Below are 25,610 nucleotides of genomic sequence, written 5' to 3'. Positions count from 1 at the left end.
CTGAAAAAACAAATGACGATTCCTTAGAAATCACTGGGAGTGTCTCACTGAAAATCACACGGTCAGAAGGAAACTCTGTATGTTTGTGTCTTCCTGTGCTTCAAAGTCATTTTCTTTCCATTTGACTTCAGAGAACATCATTTTGGCTGGTCCTGTGGCTCTGCAGCAAGACTAGTGATGTGCCTTTCACAGTGACTCTGTGCTCATATACACCTGAAATCTACAAGGGAGCAGAAGGAGAGTGAAATAAAGCTTTACCTCATAATAAAATCAAAACAGAGTTGGTTTTTTTTTTCATGTGTATTTATTTATTTATGTTTCTTTTCTTATTGGCAGCATGGATTAGGGAGAAAAAAAAGAGGGTTGGAATAATTGTTTCAGAGAAGACAAAAACTTAGCAAACAAGCTTAGCAATGTACCTAGGAGAAAAAAATACTCAACTTCAATGTTGCACACTTCACCTAAAATATCATCTATTTTCATGGCATAATAACAAGTCACAGATAATAGTTTTCAAATAAATTCAACAGATAGAAACAATTGCAATATTGTTCAAATATTTAACAACACTCTCAGTATCATAAAACCTGAGGCACAGCAGTATTCACATAGAAGTGACAACTTTTAAATGCTAGCCATTTCACAGTTCAAGTGAATGTCAGTGCAGGACTGTAAGTGGATGGAGATGACTGCTCTATTTGTACATGCAAGAGCCCAGTGTAGTCAGCAGGGAGATTTCCATGACTTGATCAGGCTTCGGTCTTCTCTTGTCCTGGGTAAATATTCATTTTTCAGAAGAGAGGAACTTTGCAGAGGTTGCTAAAGAGTTACTCAGAACTCTTTCTAGAGCTTACAGTGCTCAAAGTTTCTTGAACTTCTTTATAAATTGCTGACAGATTTTCAATTGCCCACCTATCCTGTAAGAGTTAATGGGGTCTTCCATAAACAATAACTACAAACTCAAAAAGAAATTTTTTGATAATCAGCTACAAAACATTTCAGAATACAAAGAAGAAAAAATCAGTGCAAAACTGATTTATTTTTTTTTTTAAATTCAGAAGAACAGAAACCTCGAGTGCCATTTTTTTTATTATTTCTTGAATGCCAAATGTCACAGAAACAACATGCACTATCATTCAAAGTCAGGAGATGGCGATGTTGGAGATGATCTTAATTTATCTCACCTGGTTACATAACAGGTAATTTTGGGTGGGGCTGGTTGCCCTGGAAATGCATGTCCATGTACTATACTGTAGGTCTGCCAGATACTAACACACTGCTGGTGACCCTGCTGGTTCAGGAACATTCGTCTCCAAAGTTGCTCTATTCAGTTTGCATTGCTGCAACCAAAGAAAGAAATACTTACTTCTGTTATGAACTAGCAAGTATGGAAAGATGGATGCAATTCCTCATGCACTGGACCTTAGCTCCAACAGTGATTTTTGGAGATAAGAATAAAAAATATTATCTCAGAATCGTTGAATCATAGAACCGTTTGTGTTGGAAGGGACCTTAAAGCCCACCCTGTTCCAACCACCTGCCATGGACTGGCTGCCCCCTACCAGGTCAAGCTGCTCAAGGCCCCAGCCAAACTGGTCCTGAACAAGGGATCAGGCACCCACAGTTACTCTGGACAACATGTGGCAGTGCATCACCACCATCTGAGTAAAGAATTTCTTCCTAACATCTAAAATAAATCTTCCTTCTTTTTGTTTAAAGCCACTCCTCCTTGTCTTATCACTATCAGATCATGCAAAAAATCTCTCCCTCTCATGTTTATAAGCTCCCATCGAGTTTTGGAAGGCCACAGTCAGGTCTCCAGTACCTCTCTCCCCAGAACCTCTTTTCCAGACTGAACAAACCCAACTCCCTCAACCTATATTTGTAAGTGAGGTGTTCCAGGCTTCTTATTGTCCTCACGGCCTCCTCTGGACCTGCTTCAACAGCTCTATATCTCTCATGTGCTGGAGGCCCCAAACTTGGACACAGTCCTCAAGATGGAGCCACATGAGGGGAAGTTGCTTCTTGATGTAGCTTACGAGATGCTTAAATTGGCAGAGAGGAAAAGATTAAAAATGGACATTAAAACTTCGTAACAATATTTGTGAATGTTTCACTAACGTTGGGCTGCTTTAGATCCAGCCATGCAAAAAAGACGGTGCAAAAGGGCATGGGAGCACATACCGTCTCTCCCTACCTGGTGATAGGTTTACAAAAGTGGTTCTAGGTCTGAAACTAACATCCCACCTCTATTGCCAACCTTTACCATGGCTATGGGGAGAATTTACATGATCAAATATTGCATCACCACAGAGATCTGGACGGTAACTTGGTGTTCATCTCCTATGGAAAATGCCATCCAGGGCACATGCATGGGATTCTGCCAGGAGCGTGAGAACTGTCAGGCTAACCTGGCAGGCCCCTGCAATGTCAGATAATCACTTTGCTGTTTGCAGGTTGGCAGGTTTCATTTAGCCAGTTCAGGCTGGATTTAAACTGACTCATGCGTGGTCATTATAGATTTCAGGGAGAATGAGGAAGATACTGTACTCCCCACTGCATACAACGTATATGGGACAGGTATGGTTAATGCTCATACAGATTCTCACATGCTCCTTAATGTCACTGCAGTAAAAAAAACACTAGATAATTCTCACCAAATTATACAAAATGTACACTTTCATTTTCACGTGACTAAGATTTGTGCTGAGAGTTTGGGATTCTTTGAACTTCCAACTCAAAGCGAAACCCATGGGTGAACAAGTATAGTTCATGACTAACTGAAGAGAAAGTTTATGCAGCATCCTGGGAAGGAGAACTGCTGGGCTTCACACCTCCTCATCTTGAGCAAAAAAAAGAAACATAGTGAAAAAACTTATAGAATTAGAATGATTGGATTAAAGGACAGAAATAGTGTTCTTCAAACCCTGGTTCATGAACCTTTTGACAAACACACTCAGAGATGTATGTCTAAAGTGCAATTGCAAATCAGTGCATTTTTTTTCATTATTCCTGTCATCATCTTGCCAAATTTCCTTACAGGTTGGAAAAGCCCTCTGCTTTTGTCTGGCCCAAGCATTCTCACCCTCGGGATTACAAGCAGCTGGCAGATAACTCTCATCACCTTGCCTGCTCTTAAGATAAACCTCCACAGGATAAATTCTGCAGTAGCAGGTGGTGAAACTACGCGATTAGCTCATCCACCAGAGAAATCACACACTCAGACCCTGAAGGTCTGTCTCCTAAATGGAGGGGAAAATGCAGCCATAAACATGATATAAAGCAGAAGGGAATACAAAGCTGACTGAGGCTAGTAGTGTGCTGAAAAATCCTTAATTCATCCCTTTCCTTTTTAGCCCAGAGCCTCTAAGAATCTCCCCCTTCTCCAACTCTTTACCTCTGATCATTCACACTGATGGCTCTACAATGCCCAGCTACTTCTCTCCATAGTTTCCTATCTCTAAAGCAGAAAATGTTCACATCAGCTGAGATGAGTGCCCCACAGATGTCCATCTGGTGTTGCTGACTCAGTATGGGAAGTGCACATACCGAACTGAGGAGAATGAAGAGTGGCTGGGTACTGTAACCCTTTCTTGTCTCCATGTGACTATGATGCACTTTGGAATCAAAAACTTCGTTAAACCTCGTTTTCAAGAGCATAAGGGTTCCTTTAAGGATGTCTCTATCTTGTAAGTATTTTAACATTTTTATGGGTCCCTGTTCCTCATTTCTAACAGCAATATTAACGTGCATCATTAATTGGGAAGATGAAGAAAGGCATGCTGTGGAAGACATTGTAATACTGAGTTTCCACAAGATGCAAGGTCCGTGTAAGTACCACAGATTTCAGATCTATTGTTCAAGACAGTGGAGGCTTTAGCTTCTATTTTCTCCAGTCTAACATAGAGAGTCAAAGCCAGCTTAGCCCTCACTGCACTTATGGCATCTTGTGAGATCAGGCAATTTTTTTAATTTTTTTTTTGTTTCTGGGAATGCCACAAAATCAAAACTTGTCATGATCCTTCATTCACTCCTACTTCCAGTTTCAGACAAAAGAAGGAAGTTTAGAGGAGCAGAAAAGTATACAAACCAAATGTAACTGAGCATTTGTGTGTCTATTAAAAGAACTTCTGGGGCAGAGGCATGGAGGGAATGGTTAGGGCAAGGTTTTGATTTCATCCTTGCTGGCTCCCATGCCCCTAATTAGGACTGAGCTCTTTGTAGGTAAATAACATTTAAGTGGAACTATTTCTGACCACTGGGGTCCTGCACTCTGCTATGCAGTGCCCTTTCATTAAGAGTTAGCTGGTCTGATGCTGAATAAACACATTGTGTGTGGTGCAAGAGCTCTGATGTGGTCTCTGTTAATTACTCTGTCTAACCTATTGTAATCATGTGCCGCTTAGCCACATACACCACAGGACTGCTTGGGAAGGGGAAGATTATGGTGGATGCAGAGAGAAAGGCATGAAGACATGCTACAAAGTCTGTTTAAACTGGTGTCAGATATAATAATGAATGGGTAGTAATAAATGTGTAGCACTTTAGGAGCACTGTGCATTCACTAAGTGCTGTGCCAACATCAGGCAATTAATTACATAACCAGGACCTTCTCTCTCACCAACACCCTCTTGACACCATTGAAGAGACCAGCCTGGCTTGCTCATTTGGAGGTTTTCTGCCACTGTCTTTGGTAGTGGTTTGTACTTGAAACTCTCCCTCTCCTCTTCACCCTCAAATTATACTCCCATTCATGAGAACCTATTCAGAGGGTGCCTAGGTGCACGCTTAATGCTTTATTGATGAGTTTTCCTCAGAAATTCTTAAGGGTTTACATCACTGGAACAATAAACTTCAAATCCACCATCCTCCTCTTCATCATGTCTCTTTTTTGGATCTCTGTCTTCTGGAAGGTTTGCACAGGGGTCACCAACAGCCACCAGTGTAGCGGATCTTCACTGATCCAGAGATAACTATGCACTAGCAATCACTATGTCACATCATCAGCCATGTTAATACATCTTTCACTTAGCTCTAAATAGGCTAGGGTTATAATTCTGATTTTTTTGTTGTTGTTTGAAACAGACTGCCCAGCAAAGCTGTGGGTACTCCATCCCTGGAGGTGTTCAAGGTAAGGATGTGCAGCCCAATCTAGTGAGTGGTAACCAGTTCACAGCAGGGTGCTGGAACTTAATGATCATTAAGGTCCATTTCAACCTATGCCATTCTATGATTCTGTGATCCTGTATCATCTTCTCTTGAGTGTGTGAATGATCTGAACCTCTGAAAACTGGACCACTTTGGCCTCTACTAAAGTGAGAAAAGAAGGCAGAAGCCTGGGTGTTTTTGACATTATTATTAGTCCAGTGAAACAACTCCCTTGTTTAGTAATTGAACAGCCTTTATTGGGTGTCTATTCTGTAATTATAACAACACCAACTGCTCTCATCAGGCCCTAACTTCAGATATCCTTGTTAAATCACTCAGCAAATTTGCTGTATCTCATTTCCCACATTGGTAAAATAGGAGGCATTACTATTAACATTATTAATTATTAATACAACTATTAATATGTGTAAAGCCCCAAGGCTTCCAGATGAAAGGTGTTGGATAATAGTAAGGTGCTTTCCACACAGCCATGAGCTGTTAGCAACCAACTGAAATGAAAAGAGGTTATCAGATACACAGACTTAAGGAGATTGGGCTGATCAAGTAAAGCACTGCCATGGGATAATGGTCTCCTGCTGCTACAGAACTTCTGAAACATTAATCTCCCAAGAAATATCACACGGGATCTGAGACTTTTCTCTTCAAAGAAGGAGGCATTCACCTTGTCACAAACAGCATCTGACAGCTGTAATGCTCTGTTATGCTAAATCACTCAGTGAAATTGAATAATTTAATGCAACAGATATCCACATACAGTCATGGTTACTAGCTGGCTATCACAGGACTCCTTCCCATCAGCCAATCTTGTGGAAATGCTGACAGTTCCAAAATCATTTTTTTCTTTAATATTTATTTAATAATATTTACTATGAGACTGTGGCAAAGAAAATTCACAGAAGAAATCACTGGGGTTTACTTGCTATTGAGAGCACATCAAGTTCTGTTATTACACTGCTTTGTAACTGACACCAGCTGGTTGCAATAGGATAACTACCATGAGTAGTACAGGGAATAAACCTGTTCTCAAGACTTTCCCACCACTTTCCTGCAGTGAAATGCTTTATCATTCTTTTTCCTCTGTGGCCAGGGTGGAAAATAAGATAGAAAACTTATGGATCAAGAAAAGACAAGAAAAGACCAACTGCTGCCATGGGCAAAATGGGTTAATTTATAAGCTGTTAAATTAGATCATTGTAGTGGGAAAGAAATTCAGAAAAGTTAAATTAAGCTTTCACCATGATCCTCCTCTGGAGCTCTGGAGAAGAATGTGTGAGCCGCGGTCTTTCAGAATAGGACCAACTTAATGTCTCCAGAAAGCTTTGTTGAACCACTTGGAAGTACAAAATTTCCCTTCTACCTGATCCAAGGTCCCCCTGAACACAGCACTGCCCTTGCACATAGAGAGTTGGCCAGTTAGTTTTACACAGAGAATGGAAAGATCATCAGAACACAAAGTGTGTACACTTGTTCTTGGGTCTGTTCTCCATCTCATAATTTAGCTACGTCCTAGAAGTCAAATGGAGCTCTGCCATAAACAGGCACCTCATCCAAACTGCTGTACGAATAACTGTGTATTTTCTATGGCACGTTTTAGTCATTTCACCTTGGCATATGTACACGTTCCGCTCTTATTACAGGATATAGTAAAACACTTCTTAGACCCCTTTGTAGGAAGTGATGGCTTTGCAAAGAGATTGGAACACTCTGGTTGGACTTAGCATTCTGTAGCAAATGGCTCGTGCTAACCTTGTAAGAAGGATTTGATGCCTGCTTGCATGCATTTCTGCTTTTTGGACTGGTGGAGTTAATTGATTGCCCACAGCTCTACCCTAGAAAGCCAGACAGCCGGAACCATCAAGGACTCTTCTGCCTAAATGAATTAAGTAAATGAATTAAGCAATCAGACACAAAGAAGTGGGTGTGCAGCAATTGCCTATCATTTGAAATGCAAGGCACAAGTAATTGATTGTGCAGTTATCGTACCACATGACATACATACACATCCCTTGCTCTTGTTTATATCTTTTCAATGTGGGAAAAAATAATTGCAAGACACAGATGATAATTTGTCTTACCCTGTGTGGTAGCAACATCAATAGTCATTATTCTAAACTCTTCCTTCTAAATATGCTGGGCACTTCAACATAAAAAGAGAAGCGATTCATTGCCTGAAGGGATCAAAGTCTGTGCTGGATTCTGCTCCACTGGAATAGCACTTTGCTCCATTGTTGGGATCTAATGTAGGCAAAGCAGTCAAATTAAAAGAAAAAAAAAGGGTGTCTATTAGAATAGAAGTGAAAACAAGACAAGTAAAAAGAGAACTTTGTTATTCTCTGCATGTTACCTGGTTGTTTCAATAGGCTACAACTTAAATATATGGATGCTGGCAGATGAGAAAGCACAACAAAGCAGAAAAAAAAAGAGGTGACAATTATGGCTGCGACAATTTGGCCATTGGGATTTGATGACTGGCATTATTGACAGAGGAGATTGCAGAGGTCCCCATGGAAAGAGACAATGGAATACACTGAATAAATAAGACATGCTGAGAAAAAGTTATGAGGCTATATATCCTGGTTTATGTACAAGAGTATCCAACCCAGCTCTTCTTAGGAGCTTTCTACTAGCTTTATGGAAGCTAGATGGAGACAAGGATATTTGTACAGAGGTCAAGTTCTTTCTCATGTATCATTTTGGCAAAAAGTGGTTTCTTTCTGGAAGTCAGAAGCTTAGGTTTCCAGTGAACAGGAACAGAATTCTCTGAATACACAGAAATACTGTTTTAATTGTGCAGCTTCAGACAAAAACAGAGTGCTAAACAGGGAGTGAACTGGTGTCAGTTTGCACATAAACTCAGCATATTTGAAGGACAGAAGACCTTTACCCATAAGCCATAAAACTGTGTCCTCTTACTCTTACATTTTCTCAGGTGAAAACAATTGGGAAATATTGAACAAACATCAAAACAACTCGGTGTGATCACCTTTCTGTGAATTACTTCTTTGGATTTTGGTTCCTCCTTTCCAAATGCCATTTCATCCTCATAAGTACTGCTCAGAATAAAGCTCAATGTAAAACTAGTTCTCCTTTCTGAGACCCCACAAAATCTTCAACTGCCCAAACTTAAAACATGAGTAGAAAACTAAGATAAAAATAAAGAAGAAAAATAATATTTTTACTCTGCACAGTGATATATTCATGCCCAATAACAGATGAGTAGATAAATATACAATAGGGAGTACTGAGGAGTAGAGAGCTGGACACTGTTCAGGGAAGCTCTTCGATTTTATTCAGAGTATTTTCTTCTTTCTACCCACTTGCATCGTGAGTAACTCAGTGTGTAGGCACATAGCCATTGAAAATAGCAATTGGAAGTGACCTGGCCAATATGGCAGAGATGTAAGAACCAGATGTAAGAATCTGTGCATGTGAGGGAACAGAACAGTATGTATGTATAGGACAACATACATTTGTGCTCTGCAAGCCCTGTCTAGACAGGTGGGATGGGAGGGATTTGATGGGAGCAATTTGATTTTAGATAGGAAACATCCAAGTACTTATGTGAAGGTTGAGAACTTTAGCTCAAAGACTTCAGGAGCCTGGGGCTTAGGTTTGGTTATGGATTTCCTTCATTTGAATTTTTTTCAAACTCTTTGATATTTGGCCAAACTTAAACAAAAGCTTTAATATCCTTGGCTTTGCTGAGATTTCTTCTGTATGTATGTATGTACTTGTGCTCACATCTAGCTGTGTGACTTGTTATCTTAATGATGCAAATGCCTGTGGGATGGGGAGGTCTCTGCCACAGCTGATGATCTGGCATGGTTTGTCATCCACCACCGGGAGACAGACTGGGATAAGAATAGAGTTGTTCTTGTTTTCTATAATGTGAGAAGGAACTGCCCTGACTTCAGGCTAAAACAGAAAGAAAAATCCTCTTTGAGAACAGCAGATAAACTGAGCTTTCAAGCCCATTTTCAGGGGCACGTTTGTGCCTACTTTATCACAAATCAAAGGTAAATTATTGCAATGTCCTCTCTCCCATGAATATATACATATTGATAATGCAGGGTGGCCTCCAGCCAGTTCAGCTTGGAACCTTTGTTTTTAGAACTCACCTGGGAGGGGGGTAAATATTTGCAAAAGAACATTTTCCTAACAGGAACACTCTCAAAAGTACATTTTTTGGAATACAACTCTGCCATCATCCTTTCTTATTATATGGGCCTACAAACCCAGGGCAGGCAGATAGATAGAAAAATAAATCAAGCGTTCTGAACCTGCATATTCAGCCTTCACAGCAAACTGGTGTAGCAGCTGCTCAGATGGGAAAGAAGTACTGATAAGGTGACCCACCTTCACAGAATTTTTAAGAGCTGTCCTCTGAACTTTGAAAGCTTCACTTGTAAAAGCTAAGATTTATGGCCCTGAAGAAGGCAGGAAAGAGTGGACAAATTGTTGTCACCTAGGGAAGCCTTCCTGATAATTTTCCGTTCCACTTCCAAGAACAGAGCATTTTAGATACACCAGTGGACAGTTACCCTTTTCTAAGTCTATCTGACTTTAATTCCTGTCAATGTGAAATTTCAGGCTTTACTTAAGTGACTTTGATATACCTTTAAAGATTAAATCCTGACTGTGAAAGAATCTGTACACTTGAGATCTTTGTTCAGATGCTAAAAAAAATGAAAACCCTTCCAAACATTTTTTAAACCAACTTTGTCATTTACTAGACATTATTATTACTTGCTAGGCATTGTTATTATTTCATCAGTTATCATATTTTGCTTGCAGCCCCCTTCAGGGATAGGATTGTACAGTGGTAAGTACTGTTTACGGATAAAAGACAGTCCAGCCTGGATTCACCTGACCTAACTCAAGACAATTAATTGAGATGTTTCATTTAGAAACAGTCACTTGAGGCTTCTCCAAGAATAAGTGAGGGACAGTGTTGGGTGATTCATACATTTGTCAGCCAGAGTTTCTCCGTGGAAGTCTTTCTCTTTCATGTCTACATATAAATAATTTAGGCACCTGAAAGGTTGAAAGATAGGTAAGATAAATCTGGAATATTGGTGATCTGCCTGAGGCCAGAAAGAAGGAAACAGATTCAGGTATTGATCACAATTCTTTGAAAGCAGTATCCTTACTATAAAAAACTGTTTAAACTCCTGGCAGCGGCCTCAGCATTTTTTGTAAAATAAAACAACAGAGCTGGAAAATACTTCTACAAGAAAGAGTACGTTCAATTTATTTCTTCCATTAAAATATTGAAAATGATTATAACGTTTACTTACCTCTATCATATTTACTAATTTTCCTGTGAAAGTTCTCAAGAAAATTCTTTCCATTAGCTCTCACATGTCTCTCTGAAAGTAATGCCTCCTATTCATTCTCATGGAAACTAACACAGATACAAAGAGCACAAGAGCACAAATTGATAGAGAAATTCTCAGCTACAAAACACCATTTTTCAACAGTCACCACCATTAGCTGTATGTTTTTGCCAACGATGAAGAAGAGTCTGCACGCTGTGCTGGTACAAATCTGCATGGCTGCCCAGAAGGTGGATTTTCTTACACATCACTATCACTGAAATGCACCATCCACCACTTCACTGTTCACTCATCCACTGTTTGGTCTCCATAAATTTTCAACAAACATCAATGAATGTCAGTGGGTTCAACTTTTTCTGCATGAGGGAATTCAATTTCCCACCCTTCACTTCATATGCATTTCCATGTCAGACACAGTTTTGTCAAACTGCCTCTCTGCTGCCGTCTGTTAAATGGCAACAACATGTTAAGGAATAATATTGATAGGAAGGCTCAACCTCTACTGCCGAGCCACCAACCTCCACTTTTGGCATCAAGGACTAACAAAATAAAATAAGAGGCATTACCTTTAGCACGGCCCTCATATTACTACAGAAAGCTGAGTACAGCTTCACTGAAATCTGTTTTCTATCTCTCATATGTAGCAGTTTCAGCCATATGCACAAAGAAGGAAGACTTCAGAAACTAGTCATGTCTCTGGAACTGGAGTTGTGTGTCATATCCACGTCCTAAATGCAACAGAAAGCAAAAAATCTTCAAATATTCCATGACAATTAATTTCCTTAAAAATTGTTTCATACTCAGTTACAGAAATTTCGAAGTTATGTTGCAAACAGGAACGTTTCATTCAGATAATGACAATATGGGGTACATCACCATTTTTTTTAACTATGAAAGATTGCTTAAAACAACTCAGTATCATAAAATTTTACTTCTGACTTAATTTTTACAAGGGACAGATTCACACAAATAAAGTAATGATTACAGCAGACCAGAACAAAGGTCTGTCTGATTCAGTATGCAGTCCTTGACAGTTTGTATTTTTCGTTTGTAAATGCCAACTAGATTGAACAAGAGAATAGAACAACCAGAGACACAGTTGGCACAAATAGACTGTGCACAACAAATGGATTGGAATATTCATGCATAAAATATGCAACAATCAGTTCCAAAGTTGTAAACAGATAGACATAGATGAAATAAAATTAATGAAATAAATTATTTGCTATGAACAATTTGGCCAGTTCTTATGGATGTAATTTCTGTCTCAAGGAGGAGGAAAAAAAAAATCTGAACTATATTTGTACAAGAAATTCTAATTCAGTATTTGGCAATAAAAGATCAAAATTATAGCGTGATAGGAAGGAGAAGTTCACAGCTCAGTAAAAAAGAAAAAAAAATGCAAACTGGAGCATGGAAAGGATTTTGTAAACAATCCATCTTCAGTGCTCGCATTTAAAAAAAAAAAGAAAAAGAAAGAAAATTTAGGGAGGGTAAAGAGGAGAGCCACCAAAATTAAGGAAGGAGGTCCCTCTCTATTCTGCTCTTGTGAGGCCCCATCTGGAGTACTGTGTCCAGGCCTGGGACCTCCAGAACGAGGGAGATGTGGAACAGATCCAGAGAAGGCCATGAGAATGATCAGAGAGCTGGAGCAGCTCTCTAATGAAGGCACATTGAGGGAGTTGAGCTTTTCAGTCTGCAGAAGAGAAGGCTCTGGGGAGACATCATTGTGGCCTCCCAGCACTTGAAGGGAGCTTATAAACATGAGGGAAAGCGACTTTTCACATGATGTGATAGAGACAGCACCAGGAGGAATGGCTTTAAACTAAAAGAGGGGGATTTACATTAAATATTGGGGAAAATTTTCACTCAGAGTGTGGGGAGGGACTGGCACAGGTTGCCAGATGCCCCATCCACATTCATGGCCAGGTTGGATGGCATGCTGAGAAGCAGGCCTGCCTATGGCAAGGGGCTGGAACTAGATCCCTTCTAAACCAAGCCATTCTATGATTTCATGAATTATGTGAATGATACAGAAAATGCACAGCTGGGAAACACCAGAAGCTTGCTTATCTGCTTCCTCAAGAAGGCAAGCAGCAGAAGACCTGACAGTGGGAAATGTTACCACTGGGAGACACTCCTAAGGCAAAAGACAGATTATCCCTTTCTTGATTGTCAGTACGTCCTTAAGCCAAATAAAAATTAGTGCAAAATTGTGTGATGTGGGAAGTCAAGCCTGATGTTGCAGAAATTTGTGAGGAGGACAGTTGTTTGTTTGCTCAGTAAAAACAATTTATACAGGCTTCTTTTTCCTGATAAAGAAAACTGAGTATCCAGCATTAAAGTTGTCCAGAATCCTGGCAGAAAGATGATCTCATGTGGAGATCACTATTTTCACATGAGAGAAGGCTTGTTACTTATTTACTCTCTGAAGAAATCACTGTCCTCCTGTACTGGAGTTCCTTCTGCTCCCAAGCAGACTTCAGCCATAGGTGAATTCAGAGTAAACAGGCAACTGACCACAGGGAACTTTGTTCTGTGTTGACATTAAAAATATTCGTTGTGCCTGTGACCTAGAGAACAATGAACCCTACAAGTGCCAAAACCACCAGATCACCTAGAAGAAAAGCCATGAGCACACTCAGACCATTCATCTCCAGTGATTTTCTTCTCCTTGCAAGGCCAAACAAATGAATTGTCCAAATAAACATCATCCATTAAAAATAAAAACAAAGTTAAACCATGCTACACGGTTCTCAGAAAACTGTTCAGAAGAACATCCAGTTCCTCAGTAGTTCTGTTTCTTCTCACCTGCTCTTCAGAGACCACTTCCAGCTGCCTGAGAAAGGTTTTCTCAGCAAGAACTCAGGTGCCTGGAGCTCTAGACACTTCTAGGCTTAGCTGGTAACAGAACAGCTGTCCTGAGGATCTGAATTTTGGACTTGAGCGATATAATTGGAAGTTAGGAGGTAACTGAGCTTTGCAGAACTCCAACTTTATTAAAGTATGCAGTAAATAATATGGCATTAAAGACCACAGTCTTTTACCATCTTATTAAATGCTCCTCCCACTCCATGACTTCATGGCTATTACTCTCAGTTCTCTTTTATTTCCTAATTTCTTTGAGTGTCCAGTTTGTCCACATGGAATTGTTCATGAAGCTTTAGCTCTGGTACAAAATTGTCTTGATGTCTTCTTTACCTTCCTTTTTATATCCTTTTCTTTAACACCTCTGTAAAATATCCCTCCTCATTGATCTTCTAGATGTTAAAAGCAATTTAAAAAAGAAACAGAACTGAAGCTAATATCTTCAAATAATTTTCCTTGCAGTAGGTGAACAATGGAAACGTTTTGTTCTTACTCTTGCTCACCTAGGCTGGCAGGAATTTATTCTTCAGATGTCATGTACCTGAAATCACAGTGAAATTACATTGCACAGAATGAGCACAGCTGAATGAAACTGTGTTCCATTCTATATGAAGCATCAAAGTTCTGATACTCGTGTCTATACTAAATTAGAATTAACCCTCCCCCCCCCAAATTAGCAACATACATTGGAAAAAAAAAAAAGTATTTAAAACATCAATGCCAAAATGTCATGACACTTTTTTTTGTGATGTTTGGCCACCTCTTCTTGCACAATTATAGAGTGGCATATCTTTGCCCTTGTCCGTAACATGACCAAATTTCACCTCTCTTCATTTGCTACAGCTGTAAATAACAACAAAATGTTACCCTGCAGCAAGTCAGATAGGTATAAGACAGGATCGCACCTTCTCATCTTCTGTTCTACCTCTTCCTTTCTCTCTTACCTCTTCTCCGATGTCCAGCTTGCAACTCTAAATGCTCCAGAGCACTGTCTGTTTTATCACTCACATGTAAGATGTTTGAAGAAATAGAGCAAGGTGATTCTTAAATGTAATAATACCTCACAGAGCTAAATAAGCTATAGAAATCACTCTGTTGAAAACGGTTCCTGTAAGTTTTCTTTCCTGGATCAGAGCAGTGAAGTCTCTAAAGCACTTACTCTGCTTAAATGCCAGGGTAGTATATCCATGTTACATAGTTTATCTGCTTTGCCAACTTCCCCTACCATAGCATTCATTTTTAAGGAATGGGGAGTTTTATTTAACATTTACATTAATTTCATTTAAATGTTTCATAACTCTCAAGCTTGCAACAGTCTTGGAGTTCACTGCAATGTCAAGCTTTGTGGACTTGGATGTCAACTTGCAAATTGCAGATGTCTTAGGATCTCTGCAGCTACATACCAACTACGTTATGGGCAATAGCAACTTCCTGCCATCTCCTTTTTCCATATCCTTTCTGAAAGCCATTGTTTATAAAAGAAATAACCATTTTAATCATTTGACTAGTAGGCAGAAACCAAGCACCAACTTAAGCTTCTTTTGAAAAATGTAACTTCTTTCACCTACAGTGAGCCATATGTAATATAGGTTTCTATGCTTGAATGAGACAAAGGGAAGAAACTGGCAACTACGGAGTGTGAGATTTATCTTTTTTAGTCATCCATTCAAATCATCCACTAATGTTTATTTTTTCTTACTAGTTATGGAGAGAATTAATATGCCTAGTTCAGACAGTCTCTGTTTTAAAAATGTTTACAGTGACACAACATGGAACTGTTCAATACAATAAGGTCTTCCTACTTTTAAGAAGCAAATGCTAAGCCATACATAGTAAAAATAAAATTCTGAATCTTTGTTGGATGCATAGTGCATTGCAGTGAGTTACAGCAACATTCACAGAATCAGAGCCAAGTCTTAGATTCCCTTACTGTATGCAACAGCAATTGACCAATTTCATTAGTTTGGCTAATCTAAAGATCTTAAAGTTGACTATAGAGGCCAAAGCCCTGATGGGATCACTAAGAATTTAATACTATGTTTAGAATAAAATAAAGAGTATATCACAGTGATGATAAACTACTCTGTGATTTTAATAAATTAAATACTTGGAGTCTTCAGTCTCCCTAATGTTTTGTATATGAAACCATCTGTTTTATGGCTCTGAAAATATATCAGCCTGAAATTTACACTATGAAAAATGCAATTTTTAAATTATTCAAAAATGTAATGCCCACAAGAATTGTTCAGTACATTAGTTAAAAATTAAGGACCATAATATTGGATGGCATAATCTGAAGGATTGCTGTTCAAGGAAAATACTGATTAAAATCTAAATCAAGAAATCCATGAAACATGCTAAGTGGCTCCCTCCTAGTACTTTGACTGATTAGTGTCATCATCTTCTTGAAAAATTTCCTGTTTGAGACTTATATCCACCCTTAAAAAATTCAGTAAAAATAAAAATAAAAATAAAAAGCAAATTGCGTGGGATATCTGCCTGTTTTTAAATCATCCTAAATTCCTGCTATTTTATAATGAGGTATGCAAGTATCTCTTTAATAACAAAACAAGTGAGAATAAATTTCATTTAAGAAGTATTGGGCTTGATGCTTCAAAACTTCTCTTCAAAAATCAGTGAGTACTTAGAACTCTATGGGCAATGGTCATTAACAGCATCTCCAAAACAAATAATGATGCACATAAATCACAGTTCCTTACCTGTAGTACATCTATACAGTGGGCTGTAAACATTATTATTAACAGGTATAATTAAATTGTGCACTACATCATTAGTAGTATACTAAAACGACCATCCAACAAATTCCAGATAGATGAGTTCCTGCTGATTTGGCAGTCTGACTAAATCACTTCATCTCTTGTCATTTTCTTATTCTTCATTTCTACAAACTGTGAGTGGTATGGCAGGAAACAGCTAAGGACAATTCACTCAAGTTGTGGGTGGCTGATGACCATGAACTTTCCTTGGGAATGGACAAAGAGCAGGCTATGAACTGAATACATTTTTCTGGTAGCAGCAGTCTCTTTTCTGGCCTACTGGAATGCTGTGGTCTCTTCATGGTAGGTTACAAGGATACCTCTGTGCTTGGGAGGGGTACAGGATACAGCACATGACCATAAAGACCACTAGCAGTTAAATGGTCTTCCTGTCTGGCTCATTGCTGAGCATGGATTCTTATTCTGTACCTTATCTCAGGACTCCTCCAGTACAAATAAGTGGTAGCTTATCAATACATAATGGATCTGACTTGAACAAAATGTTTTACTCCAGCCTCAGTAAGAATACAATGACTGTAGTGAAAATACCTGCCCCAGGAATACCTCTACCTCCAGTTACATGTGTGTGTAGTGTCTGAGCTGAATTCTTTATTCAGCCAGTCATGGAAATCATGCTGATTTCCATATATCATTCCTTACACTTGAGTAAATTTGTGATGTAGGAGTATATTGGAAAGAAAGACAAATGCAACAGTTCAGAACTTGCCTTTCTAAAAGTAAACATAAAGCAAAGAACCTTAGGCTTAGCACAAAAGGCCATTTTAGCTCAAAGAGGCCAGAAGTCCAACATATCTTCAAAAGAACTGATAAGGAAATGGAATTTCCATTCAGAGGAAACTCCAGTATATAAAAAATAATACACAGTTAAAAACTCTGCATAATATTAAATATATATATATTTTTTTTTTATTATTATTTATTTTTTTTTCCAGTTTCAAATGGTTTCATGGAAAAACCACCAAAACACATGGGAGAAATAAAAACTTTCAATTTATAACACCTGCAATGATAATAAGTATATATTCCATATAATATATAGCTCTATGCATTTATATGGTTATTTTAAGAGAAACATGGAAATAAAGTTAAATAACAGTTCTAACATCTTAGTTTAAAATAGTCACATTAAAGGAAGCTGTTTTGGAAGCACAGAAGTAAAATGAAAAAGTAGAAATTATTGCTTATATCAAAACCAGCAAGATCTCATGTCTTTTCTTTTTTTTTTTTTTTTTCCCCCATTGAGATCATTCTGTTCAACTCTGGACTTGAAACCTTCTTTTCTTGTCTGACAAGTTTTTCCTAGAAACACTAAATCCCTTTTACTTGGCTTCTCTGTGCAGATAAACTGCTGGATAAACATTAACCAATTCATTTTTGGCCTAATAATTCTCATTCCATTACAAGCATCTAGAAGGACAAATTTTCCTTCAGTATACCATTAACCTGCATAAGAATATCAAACCAACTTCTATCACTCCATAGCAAATTCACTTTGAGTGATTTCAGTGCATCTACTCTGATCTGATATTGGCCATTTAACCTTTTCCAATAGCTGCCTACAAGCATCAACAGAAAAGGGGAGAGATGAGTTTGGCTATGCAGGTAAAAAAAGATCTTAAATAAAACCTGTGACAGTTGAAAGATATTGTCCTTTCATCACTTGGATATATATATATATATTTACAGAAAAATATGCAGGATAATTTTAAAACATTTGAGTGGGTCCCAGCAGTGGTCTGTGCAATAATTCTGTCCCACCTACAGTTAAGGTAGCTTTAGTGCTATATAGTGCTAGTCCAGAGACTAGCTCAGTGCACTGCCACTGACTCCTTCCATAATCAATGCAGAAATGTTGCAGAAATGCAAAAGCTGGACAGTCCTTAAATGAAGTAATATGATTTTGCAAGTCCTGTAGGATTATTTGAAAAGCTCTTAGGAGAGAAGAAAGATAAAACATTGCCTTTTATTTGAACACAACCAAGTCCCAAATAGCTTTAGAAGAGATCTAATGCATAAACTGTAAACTCCTGTTAAATATTATGGAATAACTGACATCTCTGTTACTAGAAAGGTTTAGAGTCAGGCCTGGTAATGCAACTCTAGTATCATCTTCATGGAGGATCATAACATTCTAACATAGTTCCTAAACCTGGAAAATATCAATTGTTATGCCCTTCACATAATGCTATTTCATTAATAAGCACAGATGCTAAAATCTTGGCCCAGGTAATGATCAGGAGATTAAATTACTCCCATGCCTAATAGCTTTTAATCCAAGTGGGATTTGTATATGGCAGTTGAGCTGAGAACTCAGCCTTCTGTATTGCTTGAAGCATTAGAGAAAATCAGACTTAACGCAGCAAACGGAGAGCAAAGAAGAAAGTCATTTAGTTATGTGGAACAGTTTTCCTCATCTTATCATTAAAAATAATAAATTTTGGAAGACAATTTATTGCTTAAATTAAAACTCTTTACACCTCCTTGGTAGGTAGTGCCTAAATGCAATTCATTCTCACTATTCAATGCAGACTGGAAAAATGAAACAAACTTGTCACTGCACGGTAGAGTTTGACTGGATGATCATTTTTGGAATAGATCCATGAATGGAGTCTGGCATCAAGGTAAAACCAGCAAGATGAAATCACAAAAAGGGCTTTGATGCCATTTGAGTTTGTATTCCCTTTGAAAACAGTACAGAATTTTAAGAATGAGGAATTGTGCAGGTGGCCCTAGTCTTTAAAATATTAGAGTCTGTTTAGCTACATGTGTTAGTAACCTTCTCTATACCCTAAAAAGCTCATCAAAAAGTGAAATGGGAAAAATTCAGGACATAAGAGGTGTGTATTTTTACATGTATTATCTATGAACTCAAGTGTCTCAGAGTCTGATAATTCTATATGACACATGCTGAGACAGTCTCTGCTCCAACGATTTCACTTTCTAACTAGAGAAAATAGTTATTTGAAAGGGAGAACACAATAGAGAGACTTAGGTGGCCAAGACTCTTCAGACCACCAACATCAAAGCTGAGTTTAAAACCCAAATCATAAGTGCCAAGCCAGTTTTGTGTAATTACACCAAGGAACACACAAGTTCATGGCCATGTTCTGGGTACTGCTGGGGCATCACTACATCATCCTTTGATTTTCTGCCAAATATGCAGATCTGTCACAGTTTTTACAGCTATGCTCAGTCACTGTAGTCTGCAAGCAGAGATATTGAGGGTAGTGGCAGATAGATACGCAACCTCCGGGTTGTGCTGACAGTCAGAGGGTCTCCAGCAGCTGGAGAAATGGGAGTGACAAGAACTTCATGAAGCTTGACAAATAAAAGTGCAGAGTTCTGCACCTGGGGAGGAACAGTCTCAAGCACGAGAGGATGTCAGGGGCCACTCAGCTGGAAAGCAGACTGGCAGAAAAGGACCTGGGGGTCCTGGCGGACACCAAGTTAAGCATAAGTCAGCAATACACCCTTTGTCACAAAGGAGAACAACATCTCCCTGGCTGTATTACACAAAGTATCACAAGCAGGTCAAGAGAGGTGATCCTATCCCCCTACTCAGCATTGCTAAAGCTGTACATGTGTGCAATTCTGGGCTATCCAGTACAACAAAAGTATGAAAATATTAGAGAGAGTCCAGTCCATGAGCATTCTTCTATGAGGAGAGGCTGGGAGAGCTGGGACTATTCAGCTTAGAGAAATCTCAGGGGGAATCTTAGTATATATAACTACCTGAGGGAGATTGCAAATTCCCTATCAGGACAGGGTCTTTTCACTAGGGCCCAGTGCCAGAACAAGAGGCGATGGGAGTAAACTGGAAGACAGTGGGGTCCCTCTGAACATCAGGAAACACTTTCTTTCAGTGTTCAGGTTACAGACCATTGCCACAGTTTGCCAAAGAGGCTGTGGTACCTCCTCCCTGGAGATCTCCAAAAGCTGCGTGGATATGGGCCTGGGCATACTGCTCTGGGTGTCCCTGATTGCACAGGGGTTGGGCCTTGTGCTTATGTAATAGCAATCATCAGAAATCTTCCTGTTCTGTTTTCCACACTTTCTGCATAATTCTTTTTTTCTCTGCTGTCAATTGCTCTGTTTGATCTATTCTCTGATTCACTGGCTCCCAATGCATTTCATGTGTTTATCCAGCATTTCTTTTCTCAACATATATCCAACAAAACTGCTTAGAAGAAAATCAGTGATTAAAATGAAGCTATGACACACGCTTGGTAACATTTCCTGATTATTTGTCAGATGAAATATTTTTGATATATTTTGTAAAACAAACAATTTTAGCGGAAAGGCAAGAAACAAAGGTGCAATCTGGATAAAATTAATCTGGGAGTAAAGGACAATGATAACAGGTAAAGTGGCAGGTAGATTTGAATTACCCCCAGCATCTCAAGGAGTATAAAGCACATAGTGCACATCATCTTGTAGAGAGTCAGTTGTGAAAAGCACTGTGTTCCAATCTTGAATCAGCTCCCAGCAACAAAAAGACATCATGCTCTGGAGATATGAGTTAATGTAGTGTCAGGGAAGTGAACAAGGATTGGTTACACTTGCTGAACACCCAAAGCATTTTATTCCCATCTGTCAAAACACTGCTAGGGCCACACAGTAGAGCAAGACCTGAGGGGCAGATCCAAAGAGCTTGTACAACAAAATAGAAGTTATATAGCCTCCCTTGGTGTCTCTTCAACCTTCCTGGTATGCAAAAGCAGTCAGCTCCACACAAAGCTGCTCACTGCAGATGATATTTGTCCTGAATAAGCTAGACACACCACTGTTCAGAGAAAAGAGAAACAGCCTGTTTCTACAAGTGTTTGTATCCCCTTATCCACAGCCTGCAATTAAGCGCAATCCTGATGTTACTGAGCAGTAAAAACAGGCACTTGATTTACTCAGATTTTACTCATCCAATGAAATCATAGCAGCTGAGGGGGCTCAACAGTTTTTAGGAGAGCATGATTAAGCCCTGTACAGGAGCCAGTTTACAATGCAGCAAACATTTACAACCCTTGACTGTTTGGGCCACATAAGAGAAAACAGCTTAAACAGGGCATGTGAAAAATAAGTATAATATTCAAGATTGCATGTCCCATCTTTTATCCTTTCACAGTCTCTGCTAAGATTATCCCATCCAATTCAAGAGGGAATCAGTTTGAGAGAAACTGTGATCCAGAAGAACTCTGCTTAGAGATACTATTTTTCAGAGACAGTAAGCTCTCTGTGATAACAGTTACTATATTACTCATTGATTCAGCTTTATGGGAGATACTTCTGAAAAACTAAAGTTCTTAAGACTAGTAACCCACAGAAGATTCATTTTCTCGGTATTTTACTGTAATTTACTGTTTAAATTTCAAAAGTAAATAGTGTTACACAAAGATCTGAAGAAAATGGAACTGAAGCCTTCAACTCACATTAAATGTTGATAGGAATTGGCAGAATAATCTAGAAAATTGACGTGATATTTTGGTTTCTAAAAGCCAAAAGATCTTCAGAAAAAGAAAAAAAACAGCTCATATGGAGGAGAGAGGGAGGAACAGACAGTGAAACAAGTCATCATTCAGTTGTTTTCCTGAAATGTCAATTAATACAATGAAAGATTTCAGCAGATGTTCTATTTTTTTTGTATAGAAAGTGGAGAAGTTTGCAAGAACATCTCATATTTTTAAATCCTAGATAAAAGGAATGAGTTCTTATTATTTTGCATTTCAAAATATATTTGTAAATGTTGAGTGAAATTAACTTGATAAAACAAATTGATTTAAAAAAAAAAATTCAGGTGAAACCTTTGAATTGAAAATTATTTTTGACTTCAAGTATTCTTTTAAATCTTTAGTGACAGAAATGAATAGCAGTAGGAAAAAGCAAAACAGGAAAGATTCAGCAACAGTTAGTGCAAAATGGAAACCCTGGGCTCTGCATAGAAATGCATTTGTTTTGTCCATGCAATGCGAAATTAGTTTCTAGAAGGCATTAATAGGAAGAAGATACATTACCTGCTTTATGTGCTGAATGCCCAGCTGGGAATGTAATCCTGAGCACCTCTAAAACTTTAACCTGCATCTAGGACAGAGATCAATTAGAATTGAAACAAACTCCAAAGTTGTTTGCTGTTGTTTGTGCTTAGAATGCACAACCCCAACCAGGAGCATATCTGGCAAGAATGTGTGAGAAATGTCAACTCCATTTGTCCTCTATAGTGCACCTACATGGGCAGCATAGTGTGGATTTGAGCCTAATCTCAAGTTACGTCTCTTCCACTCTGTTTACATGTAGGCACATGCTCCATGTGGATACAAGCCAAGGTCTAGAGTTCAGTACAGCAAGAGCCAAGAGGAAGAGCAGGGTGAGCGGAGTGGTCAGCAGTGCACTGGGAGACACTGTTCCTCCAGCAATTAGGTACTGCAGTGAAGGCTCTGAGCCTCAGCTGGGGGTCAGAAGCAGTTGCTGGGGAGACAGACCAGGAGCAAATTTCACCTTTCTCACACTGTAAAATAAGTGTTGTCTTGATGGTGCAAGTCACAGGTGCAGGGACAAGAAGGTGATCACAAACATTCAGTGTGGATCAGGGGCAGGTGGTGCTTGCCAAACCTGATTGCCATCTGTCATGAAATGTCTCTTTATGTGGATAAGGAGAAAACAGTGGGTGCAGTACATTTGATTTCACTAAAGCTTCTTTCCCATCTTCAGCAGACCTCTCATTTGGTGACTGAATATTTGCAGTCCACTAGATGTCATGAAAGTTGCCTAGACATCTATGGATAAATTAGCTCAAAGGCCCATTCAATCTGAATTTGAGCACTTGGTCAAGGAATACCCCAAGGATGGAGCATCCACAGGTTCTCTCATCAGTCTGTTACAGTCTGTCATCATCTTCATGGAAAATATTTTCTTCCTTATGTATAAACTTTCATCCTTATGTCTAGGTGCTAGGAAATAAAGATGTTAAGAAATTAGGAATGGTTAACACAATGAAAGGCAAAGCCTCAACATAGATTGACCTTGACAAACCTGAGAATGGGGCTAAAAATGTTATAAATATCACAGAATAAAATCGTGGAATCACAGAATCATTTGAGTTGGAAGGGACTATTAAAAGCCTTCTAGTCTAACTCTCCTGCCATGAACAGAGACACTTACAGCTCAGAGCCTCATCCAGCCTGACCCTGAATGTCTCCAAGGACAGGGCATCCATCACCCCTCTGGGCAACCTCTTTCAGTGCTTCTCTATCTTTTTTGTAAAAACTTTTTCTTTCTATCCAATTCAAATCTCCCCTATTCTAGTTTGAAACCATTCCCCTTGTCCTATCACAGCAAACACTGCTGAAGAGTCTGACCCCTTTTCTTTTATAGTCTCCCCTTTAGATACTGAAAGACCATTACCAGGTCTCCCTGAAGCCTTCTCTTCCCCAGGCTGAACAGCCCCAGCTCTCTCAATCTGTCTTCATAGGGGAGACATTCCATCTCTTGGATCATTTTTGTGGCCCTCCTCTAGATGTGCTCCAACACGTCAGTGTCTCTTTTGTACTGAGGACTCCAAATCTGGACGCAGTACTCCAGGTGAGGCATCAGCAGCACAGAGTAGAGGGGCAGGATCACCTCCCTCAGTGTGCTGGCCATGCTTCTTTTGATGCAGCACAGGGTGCAGTTGGCTTTCTGGGCTGTGAGGGCACATTGCTGGGTCATGTCCAACTTCCCATCCACCAGTACCCCCAGGTCTTTTTTGGCAGTGCTGCACTCTATCCTTACACCTCCCAGCTTGTACTGATAGCAGGGATTGCTACAATCTAGATGCAAGACCTTGCACTTGGATTTGTTGAATCTCATGAGCTTCTCCTGGGCCCACTGCTCAAGCCTGTCTAGGTCCCTCTGGATGGCATCCCATCCCTCTGGTGTGTCAACTGCACCCCACAGCTTGGTACCATCAGCAAACTTAATGAGGATGTGCTCAACCCCACCGTAAATGTCACTAAAGAGACATTAAAGAGTATTGGTTCCCCCTGGGGAATGCCACTTGTCACCAATCTCCATCCAGACATTGAGTCATTAACCACCACTCTCTGGGCTCGATCATGCAGCCAGTTCTTCCACTGAACAGTTCCCCACCAAGTCTGTATCTTTCAAATGTGAAGAAAAGGGTGTTTTAGGGGACTGTGTCAAAGGCATTACTGAAGTCAAGATAGGTGACATCAGTGGCTCTTCCCTTGTCCATTGATGCAGTGACACCATCATAGAAGTCCTCTAGATTGGCCAGGCAGGACCTGCCCTTGGTGAAGCTGCACTGGTTATCTCATATCACCTTCCTCTTTTCTATATGCCTTAGCATCGCTTCCAGGAGGAACTGTTACATGATCTTTCCCATCTCAGAGGTGAGGCTAACAGGTTGGTAGTTTCCTGGGTAATCTTTTATACCCTTTTTTTTAAAAATGGGTGTGACACTGCATTTCTTCCAGTCAACAGAGACTTCACCTGACAACCTAGACTTCTCAAATATCATCGAGAGTGGCTTGACGACTACATCAACCAATTCCCTCAGGACTCTGCATGCAACTCTTTGGGATGCATAGACTTATGGATGTTCAAGTTTCTCAGGCAGTCTCAAACCTGATCTTTGCTTATAGCATGAAGGGCAATGCTCCCTTAGTTCCCACCTTCTGAACCATCTGTTCAAGGGCTGTGTGAAGAGCAGTTGGTAGTGAAGACTGAAGCAAAAGTTGTTGATGCTGTTAAAACATTGTTAAGTGAATACATTCTTCATGTCTGTTGCCTGCCTGTATTGCTCACTAGGGAGACTAAATCCCCTTGGACTTTCCATTTCCAGTTGATGTACCTATAGAACCCTTTCTTATCCTTCTTTGCACTCCTTGCCAAGTCCAGTTCCAGCTGGGCTTTGGATCCTATCCTGATCCTATCCATACAAAGCCTAGCAGCATCCCTATTCTTGTCTCAAGTTACCATTCCAGCTTCTGGTGCCTGTGCCTATTAAGCAATCTGAATAAAATCAATAAAGATGATGTGGCCAAACTTCTCAGTAGTGGCAGATGGTGTAATGATGGGCAAAAGCTACAAGATGTGGCTTGGGAGGCTCAGTATGTATATAAGGAAAAACTTTATTGGAGCAAGTACCCAGAGACGCTGCAAAATTACCACCATTTTCATGGCGTGGCTAGACAGTGAAGCAAGGAGTGTTGGCAATATTCCTGCAATGGGGAGGGAATTAACTCCAATCAGTTTTTTTGTGATTTTGTGACACCTATGGTAGCTTCTAATTCATTTCATCCTGCAATAATCACTAATGGAGAAAACCCACTAATTGCTGACTTTACACTTTTATAGAAAATATAATTGCTATATTTGCTTAGCTTCTTTTCTCTAATGATTATTTAAGCCTTTCATTTGCCACTCTCAGACTTCAGTTCAATTGATAAAT

At 39.4% G+C, this 25,610-nt stretch overlaps 1 long non-coding RNA gene across 5 annotated transcripts; it reads right to left on the bottom strand.

Annotated features, from left to right (window-relative positions):
- Nucleotides 1-316: 316 nt before the first annotated feature.
- LOC104910972 lies at nucleotides 317-22,777 on the bottom strand. 5 transcript variants are annotated; one of them, XR_002114896.2, is made up of 5 exons: nucleotides 22,177-22,777; nucleotides 13,317-13,914; nucleotides 11,072-11,233; nucleotides 7,245-7,404; nucleotides 317-1,340 (listed from the first exon to the last, which is right to left on the bottom strand). It is a non-coding gene; the product is annotated as an uncharacterized LOC104910972 (long non-coding RNA). The 5 variants fall into 5 exon arrangements; XR_002114895.2 differs by lacking the exon at nucleotides 13,317-13,914 and having other exon boundaries at nucleotides 22,177-22,469; XR_002114900.2 differs by lacking the exons at nucleotides 11,072-11,233; nucleotides 13,317-13,914 and having other exon boundaries at nucleotides 22,177-22,454.
- Between the last annotated feature and the right edge of the window lie 2,833 nt (nucleotides 22,778-25,610).

The sequence above is a fragment of the Meleagris gallopavo genome, chromosome 5, assembly GCF_000146605.3.
Source record: "Meleagris gallopavo isolate NT-WF06-2002-E0010 breed Aviagen turkey brand Nicholas breeding stock chromosome 5, Turkey_5.1, whole genome shotgun sequence".
NCBI classification, from domain to species: Eukaryota; Metazoa; Chordata; class Aves; order Galliformes; family Phasianidae; genus Meleagris; species Meleagris gallopavo.
The sequence above is the reverse complement of the archived record's forward strand: the minus strand, read 5'-3'. Positions and strand labels throughout refer to the sequence as shown.